The sequence below is a fragment of the Myotis nattereri genome (assembly GCF_964212035.1).
Source record: "Myotis nattereri genome assembly, chromosome: 3".
Classification (NCBI taxonomy): Eukaryota; Metazoa; Chordata; class Mammalia; order Chiroptera; family Vespertilionidae; genus Myotis; species Myotis nattereri.
Genome location: NC_138077.1, coordinates 113,821,978 through 113,840,178, shown reverse-complemented (window position 1 = coordinate 113,840,178; position 18,201 = coordinate 113,821,978). Strand labels below are relative to the sequence as shown.

General features: G+C 40.2%; 1 protein-coding gene and 1 pseudogene across 4 annotated transcripts in view; one reads left to right on the top strand and one right to left on the bottom strand.

The window, feature by feature from the left end:
- The window catches only part of PLS1 (plastin 1), a 155,229-nt gene that overhangs the window by 38,197 nt on the left and 98,831 nt on the right, over window positions 1–18,201 (top strand). The window contains exon 1 of one of the 3 annotated variants that reach the window (XM_081086153.1): window positions 1,923–2,115. The exons of 1 other annotated variant lie outside the window; for it this stretch is intronic. The gene's annotated coding sequence lies outside the window, so the exon portion shown is untranslated. Of the gene's footprint in view, window positions 1–1,922; window positions 2,116–18,201 lie in introns of those variants that run through there. One more of the 3 variants, XM_081086151.1, reaches the window with a different exon arrangement.
- Window positions 10,681–11,559, bottom strand: LOC308517407 (protein SET-like; annotated as a pseudogene). Its single transcript has one exon. The product of its transcript is annotated as a protein SET-like (transcript).

The window sequence follows — 18,201 nt, the reverse complement described above, 5'->3', positions numbered from 1 at the left end:
CTGCTGATCTTTCCAAGGTGATTCATGAGTTCTTCTCCATGATGATGTCCTCCCTAAATCTGTGGAGCATGAAAGAAGCCCTGCACCATCTGGGTACCCAGAACCAATGATTGAATTGGTTTCAAGTACTAAACTTAAGTGACTTGCGTATGTACCCAAGTACATACTTATTTATGTACCTAAACGCTGCAAGGTATGTGTATTTATTGTTTTCTAAAAATGCTGTTAATAGAAGAACATTGCCAAGAATGTTTAATTTTAAGTGAGTAAAAATTGGATTTTAAAGATGAGGTTTGCAATACATCTTTTACGGAGTAGACTTTTTATGTTTTTTTTTGTGTGTGTGTTTTTGAATCTTTAATTGATGTATAATATACAGCAAAAAAAAAAATGTATAGATCCTAAGTGTATAACTTGATGAATTTTCACAAAATCAACACCTATATACCAAGAACCAAATTATTACCAGAACCCCAGAAACCTTCTTGCTTTTTTCCAGTTGCTACCATTCTCAAGGGTAATCACTACCCTGATGTTTTAGAAGTTTGAGAAATGGACTATTTCTAAGGTACAGAAAAAATTCTTTACATATTGTGGAAATGCTTCTTACAAGCAAATCTCCCAATAAGTATGTGTGGGTTTATAGAGACTGACAAAAATGTGGCTCATTCCCAAAAGGTGCAGACATGGAACATTTTCTAAATATTCTTGTTTTATTAAATAGTTTCAGTTACATAAGCAACTCTGAATCTGATTATTGTTTATTGAGCACTTCTAATGGCTCAAACTGTACTTTTGTCTTCAGTAGGTGTCAGGACTGCACTCTGCACTTAGCCCTGATCAGTCACTCGGCACCACATCATTCTCTACATAGTCATTCTTGAGATAAAATCAGTATATTTTTTCTGGAAGTTTGGTTTTGTTTTATAATAGGAACTCAAGAAAGGCATGAAAGGCATGTGACATACATTAAACTGCATTTTCTAGAATTTCATATACATGAAATTATACAGTATGTACTTTCCTTTTTAACTGGATTATAACATACAAATCCTTAACTTTTTCTTTCACTTTGTGAAGCATTTTTTTTTTAAATATATTTTATTGATTTTTTTACAGAGAGGAAGGGAGAGGGATAGAGAGTTAGAAACATTGATGAGAGAGAAACATCAATCAGCTGCCTCCTGCATACCCCCTACTGGGGATGTGCCCGCAACCAAGGTACATGCCTTTGACCAGAATCGAACCTGGGACCCTTCAGTCCGCAGGCCGACGCTCTATCCACTGAGCCAAACCGGTGAGGGCATGAAGCATTTTTATAACAGCCATTCTTTACTTTTATGGAGCCGTCATAAATAATGTTTCAGATTTCCTCTTCAGAGAATTAACCAGTCAGTGAAAATAGATATAGATTTTAAGTGAGCTTGTTCTTGCCTCACTTAAAGAGGAGAATGGGACACCCCTTACAGCACTTCCTGGCTCTAACACTATATAATTCTATATTATGTTTCCAGTTACCACTCAAAGGTAATTTTGTATATTTGCTTGAAATTAGTCTAGTGACTGTAAAAAAAAAAGGTAGGGTGTATTTTTTTTTTTAAACATTTAACACAAGTTTCTAATATTTTACAGGAATCACAATGTATGCTTAATTGCTAAATGATTTTTCACATGGTGAAAACCAAATTGCCATTTCAAAATTAAAATGGCAAAAGAATATTTATAAAAATACAAGACCTCCTAAAGCAGTCTCATTCTGTAGGAAGGAGACCTACTTGAGTGGATTCTAAGGGGCAGTGTGAATATCCTGATGTATTTAAGCACAGTTGTAATCCAAAAGAAATTGTTGATGGCATCTACATTTTGCCTCTTGATTTCAAACCACACCCATGTTGCAAATTGGCCTTTGTACTTGAGACCAAGTTCTTTTAAGATTAAAATCTGTAGTAGTAGGCAGGACACTTCAGTGTGGGTTGCTTGTTTTCTTTGGTCAGACGCTGAATTTGGCCGAGAATTATTTGAGAATAGACACAGTTTAGAGAGACTGAGTTTTAAATCTTCTCGATCTGTTTACTTGGACCTCCAAATCTCAGCTGACAAGACCAATAGAAGCAGGTATGCAGAATTTTCCCTTATGTTAATAGCAATAATCTAGCCTCAGATTCTCGAGCTGCTTTTTCTTTGTTTTGTTTTAATGATTGTTAAATTGAGATAAATTGTTTGTTTGTTTTCTAGGGCATTTTTTGCTTTTGAGATTGTACTTTGCCTAATCAATGCGAATAGTAAACATGGTGAAAGGATCACATAATTCTTAATTTTCTATTAATTTTTTCTGTTTAAAAAAACTATTACCTTAAGCAATACATGTTAGGTAAGTAAGGACTGTTTGGGTTTACTCAGGGGTGGGTAAAAAATTTTAATTTATAATTTTGGTTTGGCTTTAATGTCCCTTTAGATATACATACCAAGTCCTAGGAAAATGAGGAAGTGGCTGAATATACTCTTTCTGTGCCGTCTAGGATGTATGTGTATTATTGCTTCCAAGCCTGATTCTTTCAGTTGATGAAACAGCTCTCCCAGTCCATAGTTTAATCATGGATAAGTAAAACTACTCTTTTTGCTAAAGGGATTCCACCGATACATAAAACAAAAAATGGTAATAGAGAATATTGCCAGTACAAGGGATATGGTAAGATTCTATGCAAGCATCTGAAGTCTACAGAAAATATCTAAATTAAAGTAAATTCTTTATCTTTACTTTTGCTCTTTACATTTTTAAGTACCAAAATGTACTTGGAGATAGTGCTTTTGCTTCAAAGCTTTCTTCAGTGTTTTATTGAATTTGGGAAGAAGCTGAAGACTTTTATAAAGATAATTTCCTTATAAATAGTGTACAGATAAGCATGCTGCCTTTCACTTTGAGCACTTTCAGTGGTTTTAAAGTTGATTGAGAACCGTATATCTTTACCCTGGAAGCTACAGCAGTCTTAGTTTAGCTCTTTTCTTAGTAAAACAGAAAATAAGCAGTTCCTAGCCCGTGTAAAGCTGAGAAGGTCTTAAATGATGCATGTCTAGGAAACTTGGTTACTGATACTGCTGGCAATTTGCATAGGTTTTAGTGCCAACCAATTAAATATTCTGAGTTTTCTTAAAAGAGGCCAGCTTTTAAAAAGTTAAATGTGCTCCTCTTTGCAGTGACCTGAGCTCTCAGACCTAATAGAAAGTTAAGACTTATCTGCTCAGTTTTGTGAAGCAGTCAACCATTTAAATTTATTTATATGTGTCAGAATAGTTACACTGTGCCTCTTCTTAGAGAAATGAGCACAGCATGACCAATTAACTCTGGAAAATGAGTGCTATGGACAAATTTCACATAGTTCTTAAAAAAACACTTTATGACTTTATTAGGAACCAGAATTTCCACTCCTATATTATGTCCAGAATCAAACAAAGGCTGTGCCTTGTGCCAGTCCTTTCATAATGAACCAGCCCAAATGCTCACTTGTGTTCTTGCAGAGGAGGGGGATAGCATTCCTTTATGATCCCCAGTTTAGATCAGCTTACTAGCCAAAGCATGATATTCGATTACCCTTATTATGTTACTTTGCATAGCTACAAATGTTACTAGTGGTGTGGCCTTTTCTAGCCATTAAAAAAGTCCATGTTCCTGCTGACTGAGAGTGCTGTCACAGCACTCTTACTGAGGACCCAGCACTGCAAGCCTGTGGAGAACTGAGCAGCCCTGCGGTTAGGTGTGCACTGGAATGGCATAAATATTGAACATCTTGCTTTTTCTTTTAAGTGCTGGCTTTAACCTCTAATGCTCAATAAGTCTGGGCTTGAATTGCTTAAAAATTTATAAAAGTTTATTGACCTTTCTGACCACATCCTTCTATTGAAATGAAGGTTTTTAAGGTTCCTTTGCTCTCTTTCCTTCCAAATGTTTCCAACCCAAAGTCTTGCAGGGTAGAAGAGATGCTGTTATTCAACCAGTAAAATGTGCTATTAGTTAGAAGGATTTAACATATCCTTAACTAATATCTTGTGGGACAATGTGCACACAGTGCACTGTTTATTGTCAATGACTGTGTAAAGTGTAACTCAATAGTCTTGACAATTTTGAATTGTATGTCCAGCTTGTGGTCACATTGCCCCTGTTTTATTTTCTAATGTAGCTGGTGAAGACTCATACCAGGAGTAGATCTCTGCCATTTTCTGTTGCTTGTACATATTTTCAGTACCCAGTTTCTTTGCAGGCATCTTCTAAAGCTACTTGGCCATTTGGTGAAGAGAGGTTTGATATCAGCTAAATTATATAATCCATTAATCTACCCAATCAGGTATGCATAAACTGCAGGCTGTCAAATACTGGTAATGATCAAAGGAGTGACAGGCCACAGTCCAGCCTCTGCCTCGTGGTATGTTCCTCTCCTCCCCTGGAGTATTGCTTGAACTGTTTGTGACATGGGATCTTTTGTCAAAAGGACCAAGTTGGGATGCTAGTGAAAATGCATATGTTAGGTATGCATTTTATAAATCTATATATATCCACACTGGGGATTGAGCCCACAATCGGCCTGTGCCCTGACTGGGAGTCGACCCATGACCTCCTGGTTCGTAGGTCGATGCTCAACCACTGAGCCACATGGCCAGGCAGGATATACTTTTTAAGTCAAGGTTTTAGAAATATCTGCTGTACCTACATCACAACTGTAGAAGTCTTCTTACGCTGCAACAGTCACCCAGCTTAAACCACTACCCCTTTGGGAAAATCCTTGTGAGACCCATTTTGAAGTATTTGCTTCCTCTTTTTCCTTCCATATAGTTCTGTTTATACATTTATGAGACATGAGTCATGGTTATATGTGTACATATTTGCCTTTTATGAGACACTGTTTTTTATTGCTCAGTTTTACATTAGCAATCCTTGATGGTTAACTGTTTTCCACTGAAAATGTTGAAGTCTGATGTTGAGAACAAGTTCTCCAAGAAGTTTTTACATGTTTCTTCCAAGGGAACTTTTGGAAAACCTGGGCTGGAGTTCATAACCTGGAGCCTGTAGACCTCTAGAAGGTCCTGTGGGCTTGAGGGTGGGGTGTATATCCACCAAGTCCCTGAAATCACATGAAAAATTCAGATCTGGTGAGTTTTTCTGGGTGGAAGGCTTGTAGCTTTTTATCAAAAAGGCTAAAAACTGAAAGGCTGAAAGTATCAATGCCATATGGGAAATATAGGCATTTCAAATATAACCTATTCATCTAAATTTATGTTTATTTTCTAACCTAATTTTCATAATTTCTGTATGTTTTCAGCTCTACAACATTTTTTATTATGAAAATCAGTAGTAGTATTAATAATGCTTAATACTATACCCTTGAAAACCGTATGCTTTATTCCTACTGGCTTACATACTCATGAAATTCTCTTGCTTATGAATGTTAATTCTTGTTGAATGTAATAAGTGAATAATATTTTACTTCTGAAAAAAATGGAGAATTTGGAGTTAAATTAGACTTGAGAAAGTTAGAAATGATGTACAGAATTGTTTTGTAAACCTCAAGTTATCTAATTTCACCATCTATATAAAAGAGACTCAGATCTCTTAAATATCGTGTAAAAAGATGATTGCTTGGTTACCTTAACAACCTATTTCATGTCTTCATTGCTCTTGGACATTCAGGAGTCAGTGTGGCTTACGGAAAGGCACATGGAACTCTGGGATGCAGGCAAACTGAAAAACAGTACAGCTTTGGTATTTACCAGTGGATGACCTAGGCTTTGCAGGTTGACCTCTCTGTTTCTTCATGTGTAAAATGGGAATAAAGTAATATGAGGAAACATAATACTATCCTATCTAATAAAGAGAAAGTTAAAGGTTATTCAAAACTCCAACACTGTTCTATTACTTTTTATCCATAGGTAAACATTTCAGACATCTCTACATATATAAAATATAAAACTGCTTTGAACTGTCAAAACTCTATCTTTTTCCATTCTTTTTTCCTCTCCTACACTCCTGCTGTCACCACTGCCAACCCAACTGGACCGGGGATCAAACGTGCAACCCAGTTACATGCCCTTGACCAGGAATTGAATCTGTGGCCCTGTGGTGTTCAGGTCAATGCTCTAATCACTGAGCAACACCATCCAGGGCAATTCTTTTTTTTAAAAAAAAATGTTTCTATTGATTTTGGAGAGGAAGGGAGAGGGAGAGAGAGAGAGAAATATCAATGTGAGAGAGAAACACACCCCCTATTGGGGATCGAGCCTATAACCCGGTCATGTGCCCTGACTGGAAATCGAGCTGGTAACCTTTTGGTGCACTGGATGACACCCAACCACCTGAGCTACACTGGCCAGGAACCTCCTCTTCATTCTTTTTGGCCAGGCCACACTACCCTGTGACACCTTAAAATGATCTTATCATTTTAAACATCTTTTAACATTTGTTTTCTACTGGACATTATTAATTACACACAAAACACTAACATTACCATTTAACTTTCTATCTGTGTATCTTACCATTCCCCCCCCCCCCCCACCACCACCACACACACACTAGATTGTAAGCTCCTGGGACATCTAAACCAGATATTAAAAGTTTAGATGCTCTTCTAAATGAATAAATGAATGAATTTAAATGTTTTGAGTACAGAGAATAAATCCAATATTTTATATCTCCTGTGATACTTAACATTGTGCTAAACACTGAGCAGTCATTAGCTATTTACTTAATTTAATTGAAGACTCATTTTATGTGACTAGTTCTACATGAATTTCTGGGGCACAAGGAGGCCTAGAACAACTATGTCTGCTATAGAATGCCCATTGAAAATGATGTAAGATATTGAATAAAATTAGCCAGGAGATTTTATAGAATACAAAGTGAGTGTGATTATATGCATGGTATGTCAGAGACAGGAAACAATACAAGGCTAGAAAGATAAAAGGCCTGGCCAGTAGTCTTTGTTGTGGCCATTGTTCAAGTAGATATAAGCAAGCAATGGGGTTTTTTCTTCATTTAAAAAAAAATATATCTTTTTATTGATTTCTGCGAGGAAAGGAGAAGGAAAGAGAGATAGAAACATCAGTAACGAGAGAGAATCATCGATTGGCAATTGGCTGCCTCCTGCATACCCCTGAGTGGGGATGGAGCCCCAAACCCAGACATTTGCCCTTGATCAGAATCGAACCAGGGACCTTTCAGTTCACAGGCTGATGCTCTATCTACTGAGCCAAACCGACTAGGGCACAAAATGGAGTTTTTAATTAAGTATCTATAGTGTGATCGAGTTGGCAACCTAGGCATGTGCTTTGACCGGGAATCAAACCTTGACCTCGAATAAAACCTTGACCTCCTGGTTCATAGGTCAGCACTCAACCACTGAGCCACACTGGCTGAGCTGGCTGGGCAATGGGCTTTTAACCTGGATCTGGACTAATCAGTAGGAATTTCCAGGGTGAGGAAAGGATGAAGGGAATTCCAGGAAAAGGGCAAGTGAGTTTTGACGACATGGCTGGGCTATAGGGCATTTCATACCGGTTTGGATTTTCTTAAGTAGCATATCAAGGTTTATCCCTTTCTTTTTTCAAAATTCTTATAACTGTTATGTAGGAATAGTTAAATGTGAATCTTTTTTTCCTCCTTATTTTCATCTCTTGTCTGTTATAAAAGAAATATATAGACTTTGTGGAAAATATGCAACAATGTAGAAAAAAATCACCTGTAATCTCATCACCCTCAATTCCAAAATAGCTCCTATTACCATTTTTATATGTATTATCTCCTATTCATATTTTAAAATGAAAACACACATATGTATGATAAGTCCTTCCTTTGCCAGTTAATCAAGAGGGTCAGAGTTGCTTTCTTCAGGTTGTTAAGTAAAGTACCTCAGAGTTTCAACTCCTGAAAATAGTTTTAATTTATCTGTGTAAAAAGTAAAAAAACTTCAAGTTTAAACCAACGTGTGATTTGGAGGTTAAAGTTCAAACCCAGACACAGAGACACACTGGGTAGGAATTCTCTGCTCACCGAGATACAAGTTGTACCAGACTGTCTTTGTTCTATGAATCATTTACATAGAAATTCTTGGCTGGAAATGGGGGAACACAGATGATAATCTAGGTAGTAACGTTGGTTATTCAGAGCACTAGGAAGTGACTCTCGGCATCCCATTCTCTGATAGTTCTCTGGTGTTGGTATCCAGGCCTTCTTTCTGAATGAGATACTAAGCATTAAACTTAGTTACAATCTGGACAGTTACTGCCCTAATGTATAATATCCTGTGACTTAATAATACTCAGAAAATCGGAACAAGGTACTTTTCTAGAGACAAAAAAAAAGCGTGATGTAAAATTATTTATATCATTCTCACAAATCTTATTTTAAACCCTTTTATCTACTTCTTGAGTTTCTAGTAAGAGGACAGATCGCACGGTGTGCACACACTACACTAACTATTCTATATTGGAAATTTGGGTTCTAGGGCAGCTCTAACAGGAAATGGTTATGGGGTATATGACTTGAGATATAGGGATGGGAAAGGATGTGTGGAGACCACTATTGTGAAGGCAGTATATAATTAAGGGTCTGAACTTGGCAAACTCCCTGGGCTTGGATCCCAGCTCTGCCACTTATTGTGAAGCTTTTGGCCTTGATTTCCTAGATTGCCCGTTGTGTATGAGCGCTGTGTTTTGTGTATTTTTTTTTTTGGATGGAGAGTTTGGGGGAGATTTTCAGGTGTTTTGATTGGGTCAGAAGACTGGTAGGATAGTAGACTTAACATTTACTTGAGAGTCAGATTTGACTTTTATCTTTGTTTCATGCAAACATAAACACTGCAGAAGGCAAATGAACTTAGAACAAAGAGATTCTCTATAGTTGTAGGCCTTGTCTATATAGTATCCCCTGACCATAGAGATGGGCATGACAATCAGACTAACATCCTGGGATTTAGATGGTCATTCACAGATAGTGGTGGCTGAGGCATCTGGAGACAGTGCCTTACAATGGCATGTCATAGTCTCCACTGTGGAGTTCGTAGAGATGTCTGGAACCTATCCTTCCAGAGTCTACTTGTTCAGGCCTTCCGTGATTCTTGAGCCAAACCTCAGTGCCCTTCCAGTGTATTCCTTTTTTGGGCAAATATTGCCAGAGTCAGTTTTTGGTGCTTACAATCAAAATACATTAACTGGAACAAATACCAGTGGATTAAATATTTCTATTGTCAGTGGGTAAGGAGCACAGATGAACCAAAGAGTCTTGGAAGTTATAGAAAATTCCTCCTTAGAAAATATGGCTTGCAGTGAGAATAACACTTTTTGATTGGAGCACTTAATCCATTTACATTTAAAGTGGTTATTGGTAGGTTTGTAGTTATTACCATTTTATTATTCATAGGTGTTTTTTTTCTACTTCTTTTTATTTATTTATTTTCTTTTTAAATTTTTTTCCTAATTCTTTTTAAAGATCCCTTTAACATTTCTTTTAACACTGGTTTGGTGGTGATGAACTTCTTTAACTTTTTTTTTTTTTTTTTAAATCTGGGAAGCTCTTTGTCTGTCTTCCATTCTGAATGATATAGCCTTGCTAGGGAGAGTAGTCTTGGTTGTAGGCCCTTGCTTTTCATCACTTTGAATATATTGTGATAGTTCCTTCAGGCCTGCAAAGTTTCTATTGAGAAATCAGCTGACAGTCTTTTTGGAACTCCCTTTTAGGTAACTGTTTTCTCTTGCTGTTGTTAAGATTCTCTCTTTGTCTTTAATTTTTGGGATTTTATTTATTTATTTTTGTACACATTTAGTTTTATTGTAACAAAGCAACTTGTACACTTTTAATGTTTAAAACAGCATTATCTTTCCTTTTCAGTGAAACAAAAAGAAAATTTAAAAATAAACAGAACAAAATTACAATAGAGAAATGTCAATTCCGAATAAGCTCCTACAGGTTCTGCTGATTCTCCCATCGAGTGGCAGGGCTCAAGTCATCATTAGGAGAGAATTTTATTTTAAAAGTGTCATCTCAGACTGCAAGGATGTCTGTTAAACATCACAATTAAACATGCCAAAGGAGAAGCCATGTTATCAAAATGCCCACTTAATCCACCCAAACATCTCAAACCCACCCTTTGCTGACCTTCTGTAAACGCCCCCTCCCTTTTTTTTAAGTTTTTTTTTCTTTTTTTAAACAAGAGAAAGTAGACAGATACATGTTGGTAAATGCTAACTGTCCATATTCACATAAAGACACAGTGTAATCTCTGAGCCCAATATACAGAGAAAGAAGGAAAAAAGCTAGAATTCTATGCACTACTACACAGGGGCCTAGCCATCTCCAGCTCTCAGCAGAGCTAAGGGAGCAGAAGGCTTTTCTTTTTCCCCACAGAGCACGGTGGTGTTGATTCCATTAAGTTTTTCTTGAGACATGAAGGGATAAAAATGAATTTGGAACAGAAAGGGGCAAAGATTCTTTCCCCACTGTATTCTGCTCAAGGTACTTCCCCCCCCCCCCCAAAAAAAAATAAGGTGAGAACCATGGTGTAAAGGAGAGAAAAGAGACCTCAAAAAACAGGGCGACTGAGCACAAGAGGGGGGAAAAAAGACAAAGAAGAATAAAGACTGCAATTTGCTCCCAGGGACTGGAGAAAATTAAAAAAGGTTGGAATCCATCAGTGTTCATTAGTCATCTCCTTCATCTTCCGCTCCTTCTTCCCCCTCATCATCATCTTCATCTTCTTAACCTTCATTCTCATCCCCTTCATCAATATCTTCCAACCCTTCCTCTTCATCATCATCATCATCATCATCATCTTCATCTTCATCTTCATCTTCTCCTTCCCCTTCTTCATCATCCATGTCAGGAACCAAGTAGTACTGTAATGGATTTGGCCAAATGTCATCTTTGATGACTTCTCCCAACTCATCTGCACCTGCATCAGAATGGTCAGTGAACAGGTAAAGAAGCTTTCTGGTTCCTCATGCTGTCTCTTCCTGCTGGCTTTATTCTGTGTTTGACTTGAACGTTTCGTCAAATCCTTTCCAGATTTCCATTTGATTTCAGTGGACTTCAAAGATGGATCACCACTCTCATTCAGATGAAACTCTTTGGAGAGAACTTTATTTTCAAAGTAAGAATTTTCATCAAAATAAAAATCTATTCTGTAACCTGATTTAATATCTTCAAATTCTGTTACTTCAACTCTTGTCAAATAATGCAGTGCCTCTTCATCCTCTTCCCCAAGCAGTGCAGACACTTGTGGATGGTTGACAAATGTTGTTACCCCCAAAATTTGGGATTTTGGCGATCAATTCTGACCTCTTCTGAAAAAATGGTTGGTGGAGTTTGTTATATTTCTGTTCTACTTTCAAAATCTCACTGGCTTGTTCATTAAGTCTGTCTATTTCATTTTGTACTTCATCAATATGTTCAATCGCTTCTTGCTGTTCTTCTTCTCCCTTTGGCACATCCTGAGGGGTCTGCTTCTCCAGCTTGGGGGCTGGAGGCAGTTTCGGTTTCTTCGCTTGAGGTGGGAGCGAGGAATGGCCTTTAGGGGCCATGCTGTGAGGAAAGTCTGAGGATCTGATCGCTGGGAAGTCGCCAGGCTGAAAGGCCCGCTGAGACTCTAATTTTTGACATTTTAATTATGATGTGTTTTGGTGTGGGCCTCTTTGGGTTCATCTTGTTTGGAACTCAGTACTTCCTGGACTTGAATGTCTATTTCTTTTACCAGATTAGGGAAATTTTCCATCATTATTTCTTCATATAAGTGTTTAATTCCTTGTTCTCTTTCTTCTTCTGGTACCCCTATGGTATGCTTGCTGCTGTTCCAGAGGATTCCCTAAGTCAGCGGTCACCAACTGGTGGTCCACGGACCACTGGAGGTCTGAAAGGTTGGCGACTGCTGCCCTAAACTATCTTCATTTTTTTTTTCTTTTTGCTGTTCTAATTGGGTGTTTTTTGCTATCTTGTCTTTCAAATTTCCCATGTGATGCTCTGCTTCATCTAATCTATTGTTGATTTCCTCTAATGTATTTTTCATTTTAGTTATTGTATTCTCCATTTCTGACTGGTACTTTTTTATGTTTTCTATTTCCATTTTTATATTTTCTATCTCTTTGTTGAAATTCTCACTGAGATTATTGAGCATTCTTATAACCAGTGTTTTGAATTCTGCATTTGTAGATTGTCTCCATTTTATTTAGTTCTTTTTCTGGAGTTTTGGTCTGTTCTTTCATTTGGGACATGTTTCTTTGTTTCCCCATTTTGGCTGCCTCCCTGTGTTTGTTTCTATGTTTTAGAGTTGCTATATTTCCCAGTTTTGGAAGAGTGGCCTTATGTAGTAGCTGTTCTGTGGGGCCCAGTGGCACAATTTCCCTGGTCACCTGAGCTTGCTGCCCTTGTGTGTGTTTTGTGTGCCCTCCTGTTGTAGTTGAGCCTTAATTGCTGTTGGCATGTCAATGGAAGGGATTGACCCTCAGACTGATTGGTTGTGAGCACTGGCCATGGAGGAGCTCTGCAGGGGCAGAACCTACAGAGCAAGATTCCTTCTAGTGAGGCACTGGTGCCTGCTGAGTCTGCCCTTTGGGTGTGTATTTTTTCTGAAGGTGGCTGGGTGATGCTCTGGTGTGGTCTGAAGCTAGCTATCATGTGTGCTGGTTCTGGGACTTCTTGGGATGCAGGCCAAAGTCAGCCACTGCCTGTGTCCTGCCCAGGCCACTTGGTATGAGCAACTAAGCAATCTGTGGATGGTTGCTTCTTGTGCTGGGCTTGTAAGTGCATGGGAGAGGCTAAGCTGCAAATTTAGCCCATCTGTCACTACTGCCAGGCTTGGAGCTGCTTAGCAAGAGGTATGTGATACACAGGTTAGCTGCTGTTTGTTTGGGGTTTGTGAAACTTTGAGAAAGTCTACAGCATGAGCCAACACAGGCCACTGTATGGAAAATCCACTGGAAGCAGCTTGGATGGATCTGCAGGTTGGGTGAGTTGAGGTCTCAGGGAACACTATGGTAGGGAAAACAGTGTGAGCCAGATTTATGGAGACTCGGATATGGCACCACCCACCTGTACCTGCAGGATAAGGGCTCAACAAAGGAAAAATGGCCTCTGCCAGCATTTCTGTCTGGGAGAAAGCTGCCTCTCCAGCCCTCACCCTGAAGCCAGACAGTTTACTAGTATTTCCTCCTCGTATGGTCTTTGCACCTTTCAGCTGCTGCCCCAGTGCTGGAACTCAGAGCAAGTGAGTCTAAGTAAGTCCATTTGCAGGCTCTTTAAGAGGAACTGCCTGGGACTCCATCAGCCTTTCATCTCTCTCAGCCTTAATCCCCACTGGTTTTTACAGCCAGAAGTTTAAGGAACTGCTCTTCCCAGCACTTGAACCCTTGACTGGGGGCCTGGTATGGTGCTGGGACCCCTCGCTCCTCAGGGGGATCTCTACAGTCTAGCTATCCCTCCCAATTCTCAACCATCATGGGTGGATATTGGATTAACCTGTTCCATGTCCCTGCCTCTCCTACCAGTTTCCATTTTGCTTCTTTTATCCTTAGGTATAGGACTTCCATTCAGCTAAATTTCAGGCAGTTCTCAATGATGGTTGTTCTCTAGTTTAAGTGTAATTTTGATGTGGTTGTGGGAGGAGACAAGCCCATGGTATACCTACTCCATTACTTGATCAGACGGTCACACTATAGATACTTAATTAAAAACTCCCATTTTGTGCCTTAGTCAGTTTGGCTCAGTGGATAGAGGGTCAGCCTGTAGACTGAAGGATCCCAGATTTGATTCTGATTAAGGGCAAATGTCTGGGTTTCAGGCTCCATCCCCAGTAGGAGGAGTGCAGGGGGAAGCTGATCAGTGATTCTCATCATTGATGTTTTTTTTCTCCCTTTCTCTTCCTCTCTGAAATCAATAAAAATATATTTTAAAAAAAACACAAACAAAAAACCCCCATTTTGTCACATTGAGTGCTCTATGGGGAGACTGCTAAGAATAATCTCCCTTAGCTGGGATTTGTATCTTTCTCTCTTTGCCTGTTTATTTTTCAAGATTTTGGCTCATATGGTACCTATTCTGAATCTTCCAGTGAAAAGATTTTTCCTTTCCTCGTATTCCATCCTAACTTGTATTGTGGTTCTGGAGGTGGCATTCTGGTTCACTCGGAGGGCTAGACATTAGATAGGGCCTGTGTGTGGGGCCATGTTGAAAAGGGGATCCCGAAGCAACTCGGGGCTCAATTTGAAAGAATTGTGATGGGTGAGGGAGTCTCGTGTGTTTGCCATTGCTGTTATCTACAGCTTGTTGACTCCCTTAGTAGACTGCAGATTCCTTGAGAGCCAGGTCCCTGTGTTAGTCACCATTTGATTGCCTTCAACACCTGGCACCCTAGATGTTCTCAATAAACACCCTAGATGTGCTGAAATGAAATGAGGGCAGTGAAGAAATTCATGGTGGAATTTGAGCTGTGATTCAAGAACAGGTAAAGATTTGGATGTGGGAGAGTAGAATTCTAGGGAGAGGAAATGACATGAAGGAAAGTTCTCAGGAAGTGGCCTCCAGAGCAAGAGAAGCCTTCCTGAGGACATGGGGGGGGAAACAAGAACTGTTAATAAGTAAAGGATTAGAGTCCAGAGGCATAGGTTTAGCTGAATTGGTGAAGCCATAATCTGATGAAGGAAATTATTTGAATTAATAGAGGCCCAGTGCATGAAATTCATGCACTGGGGGATGGAGGGGGGTCCTTTAGCCTAGCCTGCCCCCTCTCACAGTCCGGGAGCCCTCAGTAGATATCCTACTGATGGCTTAGGCCCGCTCCCTGTGGGGAGTGGGACTAAGCCACAGTCTGGCAGCAGAGGCTTGGAGCAGGTGCCGTGTGTGTGTGTGTGTGTGTGTGTGTGTGTGTGTGTGTGTGTGTGTGTCGGAGGCTTGGAGCAGGCGCCCCTCTGTGTTGATCTCTCAGGCTTCTGGCTTCACCTGCGCGTTGTTGTTCTCTCCCTTGAGAAGCGGCCAGGGTGGGCGGGAAGCTTGTCTTCCTCCATCACCGGGGGCAACCCAAGCCTCCAGCTCTGCGGCCGCAACAGGCTTGGCTTCTCTGCTGAGGCAGCAGAGAAGCCAAGTCTCTTTAGTCTTCAGTGTTCAGTCTTCAATCTTCACTCGAGCCAGAGCCTTCAGTCTTCGATCTGTGCCTGCATATGCAAATTAACCACCATCTTTCTTGGGTTAATTTGCATACTCATCTGATTGGCTGGTGGGCATAGCGGAGTGACACCAATTTGTGTGTTTGTCTATTATTAGGTAAGATAGTTTGGAGGAACAACAACAAAAAGGAGAAAATTCAGTTGTGGAAGGTTCATCAGCTTTTGGAATGTACCCCTTTAGAATTTAAATAGAGAATAACTAGACAGCTTGTAATTTTGAACAGAGATATAGTGACATCTCATGAAATTATTGTAAGCTGTAAGCCCAAAAGAACAATAAAAGCAGTAAGTAGAGGTGACAGGGAAGCTTGTCATTTTTAATGTGCCCACTTAAAGTTTCTTTCAGGCTAATTTCTTTGAGAAGCTATAACTACATTAGATATCTGATTGTGTATAAAAATGCTATTATAAGAATAGATGGAGAGGGTTTTTTTTCAGCCATACTCAATATCTGACTGTACTCTTCTTGTTCCCTCTGTACTGTGGAAACACATTACAGTGACACACAGTGATTATAGGATGGCTCCTGCTGAGGTCTTGATCAGTGCAGAACAAACTGCTTTTTGGCAGTTGAACCAGCTTGCAGGGATGTGATGCTTGGGGATAAACCCAAGAACATATCTGACTTACAGGGTGGGCAAAAGTAGATCTACAGTTGTGAACACATGAAAGAGTTTATTAATTATTGTCTTATTTTCCAAGCGAACAACTGTAAATCTACTTTTGCCCCACCCTGCCTATTTTTTCATTCTCACGGATTGGGTAAATTACTCTCTCCCACTCTACTCACAATGCTAGTAACTTCCTGATTTTAATGATATGTTGTCTTTGAATGTTTATTTTTACAGATAGATTACCCTGCTTTGCCTCACACCAGAGAGACCTGCCATTTCTCATAATATAGTACTACTCAGTTTGTCATCTTTAGCTACAGATGAATTGAGAGAGAAATGGGAAAAATCTTTGTGGATAAAGGGAAAAGGGAAAAATGTGCAAAGAAGCCATAGGCCTGAAGATTGTTAGGCTAGGAATATAGTCTTCAACACTACTGATTGCTCTGAGGGCAACCATAAACTGACTGATTTTCCTGCTCCCTAGTCAGGCTGCAGTGAATGAGTGATGCCTGTACTTATGCAGGTGTTTAAGGTCTGCCACCCACTTTGGGTTCTTGGCATCACACAGGAAAGCATTAAAATACTAGCCAGCATAAAGTTTAAAGTGAAAGAGAGTTTATTACTGAAGGAGTGATACAGAAAGAGGGCTACTCCATAGGTAGAGCAGCCCCCTCCCTAAGGGAGTTACTCCCACCCCCATTTTTTGTTTTTCTTTTTTATTGAATTTATTGGGGTTACATTGGTTAATAAAATTGCATAGGTTTCAGGTGTATAATTCAATAATACATCATCTGTATATTTCATTGTGTATTCACCACCCCAAGTTAAGTCTCCTTTATCACCTGTACCCTTTTCTACCTCCCCAACCCCACTTTCCCTCTGCCCCCTGGTAGTCACCACAGTTGTTGTCTGTGTCTATGAGTTGTGTGTGTGTGTGTGTGTGTGTGTGTTGTTTTGTTTTTGCTTAATCCCCTCATCTTCACCCAGTCCCCAAACCCCTGCCCTCTGACAGCTGTCAGTCTGTTCTCTATGAATTTGTTGGGATATATATTTTTTAAAATTTATTTTATGGTTTTATTGATTATGTTAGAGAGAGCAGAAAGATAGAAACGTTGATGAGAAAGAAACATTGATTGGCAGCCTCCTGTACACCCCCTCCTGGGGATTGAGTTCACAACCTGCACATATGCCCTGACCAGGAATTAAACTGGTGACCTCCTGGTTCATGGGTTGATGCTCAATCACTGAGCCACACCAGCCAGGCTGGGATATACTTTTTTATTGAGGCTCATTTAATTGAGGGGCAGGGCATTCAATAAGGGAAGGAATATTCAGGATTTTTCTGGGAAAGGTCTGGACACTGCTCAGAAGAGCACTGTGGACCATTTTGTGTCCTTAGGAAATATTATGGTGGGTTAGGTGTATCATTTAGTAAGCTAATGTATTAACAATCTATACTAATAAAAGGGTAATATGCAAATTGGTCACAATGCCCTCACAGTCACGACCGGATATGCTAATTAGTTACAACCAGCATACAAATTGATCATCACTCCAAACACACAATATGGCCACCCCAATGTGGCCACAAGATGGCCTGCAGGGGAGGGCAATTGTGGGCGATCAGGCCATCAGGGGAGGGCAGTTGGGGGTGACCAGGCCTGCAGGGGAGGGCAGTTGGGGGCAACTGAGCCTGCAGGGGAGGGTAGTTGGGGGCAACCAGGCCTGCAGGGGAGGGCAGTTGGGGGCAACCAGGCTGGCAGGGGAAGGCAGTTGGGGGTGATTGGGCTGGCAGGGGAACAGTTAGGCATCGATCAGGCTGACAGGGGAGTGATTAGGGGGTGATCAGGCTGGCAGGCAGAAGTGGTTAGGGGCAATCAGGCAGGCAGGCAGGCAGGCAGGCGAGCGGTTGGGAGCCAGCAGTCCTAGATTGTGAGAGGGATGTCTGACTGCCCGTTTAGGCCTGATCCCACAGGGGTCGGACAGTCGGACAGCCCTCGAGGGTCCCAGATTGGAGAGGGTGTAGGCTGGGCTGGGGACAACCCCCCCCCCCCCGCACGAATTTCATGCACTGGGCCTCTAGTGAGCATATAATGAGGTTATTGCAAGGTGAAATTAGTTGCCATGTTGGATCAAGTTGGTCTTCTGCTGGTTTTAAGCCATATAACCTTTGGGGTTTGATCTTATTATCTCCTTGACAGTTCCAATAGCCATTATTGGTTACAGTTGTTTTGCCACATACCCTATCTCAGTACCATTGGAGGTATGACAAACCCATTACTGCACCTGTCAGGGTGGAGCTGAGGGCACGGAATGGGAAGTAAGCTTTACACTTCATCCCTCTCTGCCCAGACCACCTTTTTCTCATCACTTATACACTTGCAACTCTGTGTTT